Below are 12,741 nucleotides of genomic sequence, written 5' to 3'. Positions count from 1 at the left end.
AGATTGTCAAGGAAGCACTTCTGACCTGTGTTCAAGATAACCTGGACCCACTGCAGTTCGCTTACAGGTCAGGCAGAGGTGTTGAGGATGCATTAGCCACCCTTTTAAATCTTGTCTTGACTCATCTTGAGGGAGCCAAGACTTTTGCTCGTCTTTTATTTATTGACTTTTCATCAGCTTTTAACTGCATACAGCCACACATTTTAGCAGAGAGACTGAGGGACTTCCACAGCATCGATCCTGGTCTAATAGCCTGGCTAATGGACTTTTTAACAGAAAGACCACAACGTGTGAGGGTAAATGGTGTTTTTTCAGACACTCTCGTCTCCTCCACTGGATCACCTCAGGGCTGCGTCCTTTCACCATTACTGTTTGTTTTGTACACGAACGAGTGCCGTAGCCAACATGTGGGGCGTCACATCTTGAAATTCGCAGATGACTCAGTAATCGTGTCCTTACTGAGCAGTGACGACCCTGACCATGGCCCTGTAGTGAAGGAATTCACAGACTGGTGTTCCTCATCTTTTATGTGTATTAATGTGTCAAAGACTAAGGAAATGCTGATAGACTTCCGCAAACATCTGTCAGCCACTCCTCCTCTTGTCATCGAGGATCAAACCATTGAGCTGGTCCATAATTACAAATACCTTGGTACTAACATTGATGACAAGCTGTCTTTTGATCTCCATGTTGATGCTGTTTGCAGGAAGGCACATCAACGCATGTACTTCCTGAGGAAATTGCGGAGTTTTAATGTTGACTGCACTTTTATGAGAATGTTTTATTCTTGTTTTATTGAGTCTGTTCTGACATTTTCTTTTATTTGCTGGCACGGCTTACTTTCCCTCAAGAACAAAAACAGACTGCAGGGAATAGTGAGAGTGTGCAGCAAAATTGCAGGCATTCACCTCAATGATCTCGCTGACATGTACAAGCTCAGGACCCTGAATAAGGCCCACTCGATTCTCACTGACGAGTGTCACCCTTTGGTTGGTGAGTTTGTGCTGCTCCCGTCAGGCCGCAGGTTCATCCTGCCAAGATGCAGGACCAACAGACTTAAATACTCTTTTGTCCCTGCTGCCATAGGTCTTCTGAACAAGTGACTGACTAATGTACTGTCCCATCTATTTTCTCTGTGCAATATGTTGTTGTTTTTTTTTTTGTGATTGTTGCCTGTTTTTGTTACTGCTGGCTGTAGAGCAATTTGCCCCACGGGGACAATAAAGACTCCTTGAACTCCTTGAACTTGAACTCCTACAAAGCAGCTGACACTACACTGTACATCCACTAGTTATAGTTCTGCTGATATGAAAATGGACCATTTTAAGCATTTCTCGTGTGTTCCTACTTTTATCCTGAACTGAGTGTCTCTTTTTCCATCCCTCTCTCTCACACACAAGGCATTGTCTACTATCCTGTTTCTCTCATACACATGGCCCCACTATGGCCAAATGACATCACTGACCCAAGGCAGAAGCAGGCCCTGCAGAGCTAGGGATGAGTCACTCCTGTCCATACAGCCCAGCATAAAACAGCAGGCACGCAGTGGTGAGCCAGGCACTGATGACCGACTGAAGACAGCAATGCCTCTTAATCTCAAGGACGCAAAGCCACTCTTAGCGGTTTCTTACCGTCTAATGACCCAGCTAGTTAGAGAATGACTGGAAATGTAATTAATGCTGAATGCCTTGCCAGACTTTTTCCATAAGTTAACGTAGGCCTGGGATAATATACCAACCTAAACACAGAAACAAAGACAGATTTATGTTGGAGGCTGGCATTATTTATCAAGCATGATGATAGGGAGTATCATGCTTACTTGTTTCATATAGCGTAGATCAAATTTGAAATTGTAATGATTGCAATGCTGTGTCGTCCCATAATAATATAATAATGAAAGTTTGATTTACTTTCCAGTTTATTGTTTCCTTATTGTGAAGCTCACAGTACACAGTCCTACCATCAGGGGTTTGCTGCACACACACACTCCGAAATGCACAAGCTGAATAAAAACCCTGACGCTGCACCCAGGCACATTAAAACATTTTCACCCAAGGCACAACACGATTTGTCCCTTGGTACAATAGCTTCAGCTCCTGTGAATGTGTCTGCTCCGTCTGTGCTGCACCTTTTCTCTCCCACAATATTTTCATAATAGGTAAAATTTCTTCTCCGTGAACACACTCACAATATGTAGAGCTAACAGACTTGAACAAAGTATTATGTATTAATTTTAAATATTGAAAACTATGTACTGTATATAACTACAACCATTTTAAGTATTTGGCCACACTCAACTGTTTTAGGTTTGGTGTCCAGTTGCTAATAGCAACCGCTACTGGGCACAGTTCTTTGCTAGCGGCTTAAGCGATATTGTTAGCATACTGTATATGTAGCATTTTTCCAGAACTGATATCAAGCAATTATTGACATATACTGACACTTGTAGAAGTGTTATCTGTACATAGGCTACTTTTTTTATCATAGCTGTTTTGTAATTGTTGATTCGTCATTAGTTAACTTTTTCAGTTTAGTTCTACGCAAGCTAACACAAGCCATTGCAGCATAACTTACCAGTAAGCAGTGTGAGGTTAATGTGTTGTTAACATAACATTCTAAATAACCTTTATACTATTAATTATTCATTTCTAAATATCTAACTTTCACAGTCACCGATCCCATTAAAGCTCTGTCACTTCAACATTTTGTGTGTCGGCTTGTTCGCTTTCTTACCGAGAGTTTGATGTGCGTGCAGTGGGTAGACTGGTCCAGATGTGCTTGCCTGCTGGAGGTACAGGCTGTTAGCTTCCAAGTACAGAGAGATACGCCTCCCACGAACAAAAAAGTTGTCTAATTAGCTATGTTATTAGCAGTCTTACTAACCTCAGCCACTGGTTGGGGTACAGTCAAGAATATGTGTTTTGTTCAGAGTTAGCTAGTCGGTGTGTCCAGCTTTACTTTCTAAGTGCTGGCTGCAGTTCCAAATAGGGCTAACGTTAAGCTAGCTGTTGGTGCCTACATGCCTCCAGACTGAAGGCTAGCTGCTTGTTAAAGCTCTCGATTTGTATTTCCACACATGGTAAAAACAGAAATGTGGACATGGAGGCTTATGAACTGTTTAATGTAAAGTTTTTTACTGCTGATACATCTACTACTTCCTTCTGGCATGACAGACATTTTAACTAACCTGACAGCAGATCTTTGGTGTGTAAATCCAGTTTTCTTGTTACAGTACTAATTCCTTTTAACTATTAGTCTACCATGTGTTCATACTATTTAGCTTTAGTAAAGCAAAGACAGTGCCTTTGCTTGAGCAAAGATTTTCAGAGCTACCTACCACTGACCTACAAAAGCCGTGCTGCTAAACAAAGCAAGAAAAGAAAGGCAGATGGAGAAAAAGCTTTGACCAAAAAGAGGTTGGCTAAAGAAAGAGGTCAAACCAGAGTCAACATCAGTGAGGCTTTTCAATGATGGCGAGAACTGAGGGAGTTGACGGGCCGAAAAGTGACGCCACGGTTGCTGCATTTCTGTTGGACAGTTAATCATCTGGTTTGTTTTGTTTGGGGGGATATTCGCTATGTTCGTCATTTACTTTCATTATGATAATATTAGGCCTGTCAACCCTCCCGTTTTTCCCGGGATTCTCCCCTATTTTACCCCTCTCTCCCACAGTTAAATAATTTTCCCGTTGTCACACAGAGGGAAAGGCGACCAATCTACCAAACTTAAGCATGTCCAAGAGCGCAGAAACATGATCCAATGATTATATTTATACTATCTCAACCATTTATTTAGCTAATCACCCTCCAATTGTCTCACCATAAATAAATAAACTTCCCTTTTGTATTTTCATTTGTATAAAGCAACCACATGTCTGACTCTGACCACCTAATTGTAGTCACTTTCTGTATGTAGGAGCTAGTTAAGCCAATCCTTGTTGCCCTGATATTTTAAAGCAAGTTGTTGCCTAGTGGTGATTTTAGGATCCACTGTGTGTACCCTCGTCTAAATGTAAGTGGTATGTCGCCAGTGGAAAGGGGGGGTGGACAGCAAAGGGTGGGGTACTGGAAAATTACCTGTATTGTCAGATGCCATTGTTGGCAGGTATGTATAAAAATCCAATTTCTCTCCATAGAATTGTTTTCTAGCGCAAACGCACATGGTGCAGCTAAAATCAGCCGAGCTGTCCCGAAACATATGGTTGAAAGAAATGATGGCGCATGTAGTGAATTTTTTTGCCAGTGGAGGAGCTCCCTCCCCTGGGCAGGTTGTGTGCACGTTACACAGGGTGAAGTTAAAAGAGAGGTCTAAGGTAAGCAAATCAGACAAACCAATCAAGTGAGGAAAGGACTGCCAAAACCCTGCTGCTCTGAGGTGATATGTCGTTTCTCATTTCTCATCATGTTATGTAAAGAAGACCCACCCTCTGAGGCTTAGTTTGGCCTTGGATTACATGAGGAGAGCCAGAAAGCTGATTAAATATCTGTAATCTTATTTTTATAAAAACATTTCCAGTGGCAGAAATACAAGGAGGGCAGGGCCCGTTTCTCCAGTGAACCCCTGCGATGGTTCAGATTTGCCAGTTTGAAACTGCATCAAACCACAGAGAAAAGCTGGCTGCTGTTTACGTAATACCAGACAACCATAAAACCAAATATTTTCCAGCAGATATGCTTAACCAACATGCCCATCCAAAGAAAACATGTCTTATTAATTAGGGCTGAGCAGGATAGCCAGCATCTTCTCGGTGATTCAAAGTAAACTCTCGATTCCCCTCAGTTATTACAGGGAATTGGTGCATATAATGTAAAGACAACCCTTAGTGTACCCTGCATTTTGTCAACAAGGCAATGTGTGCAGCACTAAACTTCACCAAAGCTCATTCCTGCAGAAACTTCAATAACTCCATGACAGATGACCTTAGTATGCAGCAAAGCACACAGTCTATACAGTATATGTATTGAGCAAAATAATGCATGTTATGTATCCATTAAATTATATCCAGTACAACTCACTGTTCAAAGCCCTGCAACTGTATAACTTGATCATTTGTTTGACCGATTTATGAGACAGAGACAACTGCAAACCCATCTCTACACTACAGATCAACATTTCATGAGATATGAGATTAATTTAGGTCGGCCTGAGGCTTGTGAGCCGACATCCTTAGATGGTCAGATGGAATTAGACCCTGCGACTTCATGAAATACTCCTCGGCCCTCTGCGTCTAGAGAAACAGAGAGTAGGAGTGAGAACGCAACAAAGAGAGTGACGTTTTATTATAGAAGGCATTTATCTAGTTTGAACCAGTGAACGAATGAAACCAAGGAGAGCAGCAAACCCAAAGCTAAAACAACAATGTACCCTTTTTACACAAGGGTCTTATTTTGCTTAATTACTTGTCATTGTCAGGAGGGCATTTAGTGTATCTGTGTGTACTCCCATCTCGCATCCGTGTGTGGATAAATAACAGATAAATGGGATTATGAGGAGAATAAGAACATGATGATACATTCAGATATCTGTGTGTGATGGTGAACAATTATTGGCACTGTATTATTGCACTGTAACAAGAAAATTATGTGTTCTCAGTGTAAATGACATATTAGATAAGACGTTATTAATCTCACAATGGAGAAATGCACTATTTTTGATATTGATATTGATATATTGGCTTCTGCATTCAAGAAGGACTGTGTGCAAAACGGTTTGATGGTGAATCAAATACACCCAATTAAAGCCAATTGCAAGGAGTATATCTATTTACATGAGTGCAGAACACAGACTACAAACAAAGCTGATATTTAGTGTATGCGGGCTTTGACCCCATGACTCACACCACGCTCGCCATAGCAGACTGAGCAGCGATGATGACAGATGCCCCCTCAAAAACCGCATTAAATGAGCAAGGTTTATTTAAATCCAGAAAGCCACCTCATAGGCAGCAGTTGGCAAAAACAGGTCACTAATACAGCACGTTGCACACATATGGATGTTTATGTAAAACAGGGAAGGTCATAGAGAGCAAGCTCTCTTTTGCAGTCACGCCCTGATGACAACACATAAAATCCATCAAAAATTGCAATACGTATAAAACAACTCAACAACAACGCCAAAAATGCTTGTTTTGACATTTAAACGTGGTTTGGATCTTTGTAATTTTGCGTCACAGATGCATGCTTTTCAGCCGTAACCACTGAAGTCAAAAGAAAAAACATGGCTGGATTCATAATGCTGTGGTCTGCTGGTTAAGACGACATCTAAGAGTGTGGCCCTTTCTACATTTTTTGGATCTGGAGTGGTGGAGGAAATGAGCTGTGCGAGATTGAATTCAGCACAGAGATTTTTTAAATGACTGAAAGCATTAGTTAATTAATTAATGTCCATATTACTCAGGATGATAAATTCTGAACCATCACAGCAAATCATCTGTTGCACCCGTAGGTGCAGAGGATGAACAATGAACCCCAATAACTTTCCCAGTATTATTCTTCTTCAGACAAACACTTAAAGCCAAGAACCAACAGAGAAAGACCAACAATTTTTCACAAAAAACGGCACCTCCCTAAGTAGACCGATCGCACCGAAAAACAATATAGTTATCAAACAAAACAGCATTTTTAACTTTGTTCAACAACCATGTTTCAGAGAATATCAAAATGTCAGGGTCAGTTTGTTGCACCCAAACTCTAGCAAGTCCATTACTGATATAATACTATCACATTCATAAGGGAAATACCCACGCCATTGCAATGCAACAAGCTTTGCATGCTAAAATCAACGTTATGAGGTTCTTCCAAATCCCAGTCACAAAGTCTGGAGCCACAGGCAGAGTTGCCGACTGTAGCAGAGTCAGGCCTAGGATGGCTTGAGTTATCAGGTCTGCGACTGAGAGTCTGTGGCAGGTCTCACACTGGTAGAACTGGATGTGACAGTGGGAGACGAAAGGTCTGGATTGAGTCTTTCCGCAGTGCATATCAGAACAAGTTAGCAGAGGCCATTCCCTTTATTATGCATAACTCTAATATAATCAAATAGAGTGAGTTATATAAAAATTCACCCCCTGTACAGTTGCCATGAACTGGGGAAATTTCCTATAGACCAAAAGCATTTTTTGTACCAGGCTGTAAACATGTTTATTTCTGCTGTAAAGTTGGCCATTTTTATACTACATTTTCTGTGGGCACTGACTCACTTTTAGAGCCAGCCTCAAGTGCTGCCCAAGGAAACATGCTGGCTACATTATTCAGCCCTGGAGTTTGCTGCTTGAGAATAAACCGAAAAGCTCGGGAGATTACATGTGATGGTGTGAAAGCTAAAGCAAGCTATCACACTAACCTATTGCTTTTGATGATTGGAGGAATATGAAGCATGAGGCAAGAAAATGTGAATGCGACAAGCCGTGTTGTGTTTCACATGAAGCCAATATAACAGGAAAATAATTATATGAATGGACCGGGGACAGCTAACAATATGTTCTTAATTGCTGGCCCACGTGTGCAGTTAACAGGAAACAGTTATCAATAGTCTTATTGTTGTTTTGTTTCGTTTGTTTTTTGTCTTTACTCATAAGTCACCAGCATGACAAGACAAATAAGATCAGCCAACACAAGATATAAAAGCAGAGTTAATACTAATGCAAGGACTATTAATAGGTAAAAGTCTAAAGTTTAAAGCGGAAACTCGCTGCCAGCAGGTGCAAAGGCATCACATCAAGAAAGCCAGCACTGATACAGTCGAATAAAATGACATCTCTTACAAATATTGCCACAAAGACACAAGGGCAGAGCATAGACAACGACTCTTGTTATGCATGTTGCTGAGTTGAAATCTGTTTTCCTATTGATTTGTGTTTTTCTTTCCCTTATACTAACCCCATCCTGTCATATCTGTGATAGCGAACCCCACCCTGACCCCTAACCCCAGTACACTCCCACAGAAGTGCTAATCTGATGGGCGACAGGGTTCAAACTCTCTTTTTTGATTTACTATCTCTGTCACCTTTTGCGTGAACAACCGAGTGTAACACTACAAGACTGCCTGAGCGTGTGCGCCGTGATCCCCGTATTTCAACAATCATCGCATCTTGTCCTTTCAGTGACAGCAGGCTTTTCACCCCGCCTTCAAGTGTGGCAGTTCTTAATGGCTATAAACAGGTTTGCCTGTTGATGTGGCCAGACAACACGTCACACAAGTTTGCTCTTTTCAAGCATACCCCACCCTTTATTTGGGAGAAACATAATTCAAGGCAGCACAGTTGTAAAACGCGATTATTTTTACAAAACCTGACAGCATAAAAGAGAACATAGTTAGTTTGAAAAAGGTGCATTGGGAGAATTTACCCCATTCACAGCATTCTAGACCAACCAGAGTTCTTATCAGGGCCATGACCTGATAAATAATATAGGACACCTGAGTAAATGCCTGTGTTTTAATATAACTGTAGCCAACTGGCAAGCCGCCTCTACTGGCAGGAAAGCATATATGCAGTTGATGTCATTCAGAAATGAGGGTGGAGGCTCAACCTACGTAAATATCAAGAGTAAGCTCAAGCAAATCCTTTTTGGCCCTGTTGCAGGAAAAAAAAAAAATCAAATAATCCATGTGCCACCCCTATGTTTATTCATCCCTTCCTTGCACAAACACTAGCTGTCAAAGGCACTTAACTCCAATTACTCTGCGGTGTGTGTGCTCACTCCAGGCAATGCAATCAGTTCTCAGTGCTAGACAAGTTGATATGTTACAGTGCAACTCTATCCAGTTGTTTGGCTCGCTGTGGTGGGACTGGAACAGTCATTAAATTCTGAATGCGCTTATTTAGACTGTTGAAAGCTGCGTTCTTTTTTCGCTGTTGTGTGTTACACTGTCGGGGTAGTGGTGTTGGACATACGCTCTCTGTGTTTGTGTGCATGCGTGATTGCGAGTGAATATGGACTAAAAAACAAAACAAAACAAAACAGTCGGATTTCAAGGAAAACATTGCTGCAGTCTGCAGGGGCACAAAGCTTTCTTCATCTTTCGTCTTGTGTTTTTAAGAGCAACATTGCCCTGACACAGTCTAAACATAGAAATTGTCAACAGTTGTTTACGGAATTTTTTTCCGCAGCGCAGGAAAAACAAAGTATTCTCGATTTGTTAAACAAAGCGCCAGGATGTGCCGTGTGAGAGATGACCAAAAGATGACCAGCGCATACCATCACTCTCTCGAGACACTATAAAGCCCCCCCCCCCCCCCCCGACCCATTCCCTCCACAATCCAGGCCAAGGCAGATCCCAGATCACCAGCTCGGCGTCTGTTAAAGTAGAGTCCCTGTTACTGTTTTATTGTTTTTTAAAAGCGAACAAACACAATGACAGGACTTCCAGTGTAACAAGGGGAAAGTACAAGTGAACTCGAGGCCCCAGCTGTTTCTCTCTTCTTCTTCTCCTCTCTCATGTCCCTTGGAGGTCATTCTTCCTGCCTAACGTAACAAAGTCATCACACACAGATGCTGCAGCAAAGGCAGAGACCCTCAAGTATCGTCATCTCTTTCGTCAGCCCCTGCTTATGTTGGTGTACATGACATCAATTAAAGACTAAATCTGCCCCACTGCTGACCATAACAGTCTGGCTTAATAGTAAGACGTTGTGTTGTGGTTCCCTTGATACCATCCAGCTGTGCTGCAGGTCAGTGTTTATCGGGCTCTTCTGCAGAAAGGGAGACAAATTTATCCTCTTGCATGTTTTCCTCTATGCTCTTTTGGACATGTCTGTGTAGCTCATTATGTGTCATGGGATGATCTTCAGCCATGCCTATGGTGCTGCCTTTTAAGGCAGCGTGCAAAGGGAGAAGAGTCCATTAAAGGTTGAAAAGTCACGCTTGTCTTCGGATGTCATATCAAACAGCACATTCGTCACTGGATTCATGACAATATTGCCAAACATCTGGAGACAGGGAACATCGTTTACCTAAGCAACAAACCTTTCCTGGTTCCAAAAACCTGTTTCTTGTCACTTTAAAGTTAAAAACAGATGTACAAGTAATCGGTGAAAATACCTTCCAAGCATCTATTTAAAATGACTGGACTTCCACAATCAATCAGTCACCTCAGTAAATGTTATGTTAAACTCAATAGGCCAACAAAGTCCCAAAATGACCTAAAACCCTAAGTACACAGAGGCTTTCCTGCTCATTGTTATGGGAACAGAGTTTCCAATAAAAAGATACTTAAATGCCTTTGGCATTGCTTGCTTATACGTGTGCGTGCGTGCATGCGTGCATGTGTGTGTGTGTATGTATGCATATTGCACTAGAGCTTTAGAGGACTTTTGCATACTCTCCCTTGCCAGAAAAACAGAGGAAAACAAACACTGCCTCCATTACAGTAATGAATATGCTTTGGGAAGCAAATCATATAATTTTCCATGAAGTCCCACTCTTAAAATGCAAAGAGTGGCTCAGGGAAACCTGTGACATTTGACTTTGCTGGCACCAAACACTGCAGTCTTCCACTCTCACTTGACCTCTGACCCTTCACCTCTGGAAACTCATAATAGCTACATCACTCACTATGTTACTCGTAGCTGCTCCCACTAACAAAGCCATCTGAATACAACAAAGTGATGCATACTCGAGTCGACATTGTCTCTTTAAGCTGAGGTCTTACAGATTGTCGTCTTTGAAGCCACTGGAGGATTTGTGCACGTACAGTACATGCAGACACACACAGCTGCAGAGACTGATACTAAGACACTTGAGCAGCAGTGCAGATGCTTTTTGTCCCTCTAAAGTACACACAGAGTACATCGAGCCAAGCTCATTACGCTGCACTCCCATTCACGCAGCCACACTCATTCACAAAAGAGACCTTGGGGCAGCATTGCAACAAGGATACAAACAAAGGTTTTAAGAAGAAAAATTTAACGCGTGCTCCGTAATGACTCTCTCTGATGCTGTGTGGTTTTAAGGCAGTCATTGTCGAGTCAGCGCTGCCATCCATTATTCAGCCTAATCTGACTTGGTCTGATCTCTGCACCATAGATGCTTCATCACTAAACTAGAACTGAGGAGGAGGAGAGCGCGGACACACTGTCATATATGTCAGAGCTTCTCAGCTTGTGACTACTGCCTCTATCTCAGCACTCAGGTGAAGCACAGGTGAAACAATGGGCTCAGTGTGCGACATCCACGTGGAGGTGGAGTGCAGCACTGGCTGGCAGTCTGACAGTATGTATTTGCATAGTAGAGGTCAGGTACAATACAAGGCTCCCTGTGTTCTAGGCTGCAATAAAGGGGCTCAGACGCAAGAAGGCTGACAGACAGGTAGATATTAGAAACTACAGGCTAATTCCCCAGCTTTGAAGCAACAAAGGGCAGGAGAAAGCAGTTTGTTTGGATACAGTGTTTTTGTTGCTGTCAGATGCACAGCTTTTAACTTCTCATCTTTAGATGGCTTCAAACCAAGTAAAGACTGAAGAGCTACCATGGCAAACAGCTTTTTTTTTATTAAACAAATGTTATAACAATGCCCTTCAAGTCATGGTCTCCACCTACAATGGGGGCAGGGATATGAAACATAAACAGGTCCATATGTTTGTTAGCTGGTCAGCTGGCTCAACATTAAATCCTCCTGGGTCTAATTTGTGTGTAATGAAATGATGTAACTTTTTTCAAACTCACTCTTCCCATGCTCACACAAGTGAGCGCACATCATAACAAGACACAGCTCCGCTCCCCGCATGCACTGTAACGCTTGCAAAGTCGTCTGTGTCTACAGCAAGCTGCTTTGACTGCTAATCTGATAAGCCGTGTATGAAAATCAAGGGAGTTGTTCTTTGACTGAGCAGCAGAGGTGATAACTCACTCAGCTCAGAGGGAACTGTGGAGGGTCACCAAGTGGTGCTCCGCCACATGTGGCGGTTTAACAAGGAAAACTCTGACACATTTCTTCTTCTTCACACCGTTACATCCACACGTTCAGTACATCCTGACAGAAACACATGCATACACATACACTGACAGACACATGCTGTCACCTTCTGTCTACTTCTATTGTCCATCTCTGCTTATCTGTGTTTGCCCTGCTCTCACTCTGCTCCCCTTGCTGTTGTTATAATATTGAAGTTAAAATAAGGTATTAGGGCATACTCTAATTTATCTGCGTTTACGCTGGAGTCAGATTGTATTTCTGTCGTTGCTTCAACAATCAAAGTGCTCCTAACTCAAACATAAACAATGACTGTGTCATTTCTTGTTCCCTCTGAATTTACGTGTGACTGCAGTACAATTTGGAGCAGGCCTATTTATAGCCGACTACCACCACCACCACCCTGCAGCCTGAAAGTCACACCAGGAGATTTTGGGAGGAGAGTCCTTGAGCTCCTCTGTCAATGCAAAGCGTTGCAGTGACAAGTTTGCTGATGAGGTTGGTCACTGTGAAGTCGCACTGCACCGTTCCCTCCCCGAACACACCAAGGCTGCATCTTTCAAAGGCACAGAACGTAAGTACCTACTCTAAGTAATCCAGTGCATGTACACATCCAAGTGCATGCACGCCCATGCATGAACACATAAACACAAACACTCATGCACATACCATGTGCACACACTTGCACATGCACGCATACAACTTCTAATTTCAGAGTGTGAAATGTGGTAGAGAGATTATGTTCATGAATCTATGTGTGCATTTGTTATTGCATTAAATTTTGTGCCAATGTCATTACAATTAATGACGTGCTATATGTGACGTCTCACTTTG

The sequence above is a fragment of the Chelmon rostratus genome, chromosome 5 (genome assembly GCF_017976325.1).
Source record: "Chelmon rostratus isolate fCheRos1 chromosome 5, fCheRos1.pri, whole genome shotgun sequence".
Lineage (NCBI taxonomy): Eukaryota > Metazoa > Chordata > Actinopteri > Chaetodontiformes > Chaetodontidae > Chelmon > Chelmon rostratus.
This window is presented reverse-complemented; position numbering follows the sequence as displayed.